Source organism: Penaeus monodon, chromosome 29, assembly GCF_015228065.2.
Source record: "Penaeus monodon isolate SGIC_2016 chromosome 29, NSTDA_Pmon_1, whole genome shotgun sequence".
Lineage (NCBI taxonomy): Eukaryota > Metazoa > Arthropoda > Malacostraca > Decapoda > Penaeidae > Penaeus > Penaeus monodon.
Window position 1 is genome coordinate 34,070,080 of NC_051414.1, and position 754 is coordinate 34,070,833.

The 754-nt window shown below is 47.7% G+C and overlaps 2 protein-coding genes across 2 annotated transcripts in view; both read right to left on the reverse strand.

The window, feature by feature from the left end:
* LOC119592194 (another transcription unit protein-like) overlaps window positions 1–754 on the reverse strand; it is a gene marked incomplete at its 5' end in the record, with an annotated part of 7,705 nt that overhangs the window by 1,981 nt on the left and 4,970 nt on the right.
* The window catches only part of LOC119592196 (piggyBac transposable element-derived protein 4-like), a gene marked incomplete at its 5' end in the record, with an annotated part of 1,938 nt that continues 1,193 nt past the window's right edge, over window positions 10–754 (reverse strand). The window contains 1 exon segment of the mRNA XM_037941029.1: window positions 10–754.

Genomic DNA, 754 nt, shown 5'->3' on the forward strand with positions numbered 1-754 from the left:
GTTCATTTAGCTTATTTATGAATTATAAAAGTTGCTGTTTTGTTATATAGGAGGTCAGAATGTGGACTTAGCTGCCTCTTTCAATTACAGAAAGGAGAACAAGAAACAGAATTGTACCCATCACCATTTTATTGTTTTATTTATGTCAAATGTTTCTGCGAGTGGTACTTTTCAAAGCACCCGTAGGTGCATAGCGACACCTCGCATGCCGGACACACAGTTCTGGTCATCTTCCTCCTTCCGGCCCTGTAGCAGAGGAAGCATCTTCTGTATTTCCTTCCAGGCGTCTCCCTCACAATATGTGCAGTCCTGCCCTGAAACCTGGAAGGAGAAGGCAGCGTTGACGGGCGCCCTCTTGCACTGTAGGGCTCGATGTCAGGGAGGAAACTGTTGATAATGGACATGGCGAGGTCGAGGCGAAAATCTATTTGCTCGCACCTGTTTCCCAAATACTTGTAAACAGAGTGGCTGTTTACAGTAGCCAAGTCATAAATATAAAAAAAAATCTTCTTATACCACTTCAGTGACCTGCGCACTGAAGGGTATGACTGAGCCAGCTGGTCGCCCAAGTCCACTCCTTTCATTCCGTCGTTGTACGCAACGACGCACTCTGGCTTGGAGACCATCGAACCTCCACGGCGCAGAACCTCCACCGTGTGTGATGTGTGGACCGTAGAAAGCATATTTACCTGCTTTACATCCATCCAGGACAACGCCAACATGCCGGTAGGGGAACTACGGGAGTCCACGTCCC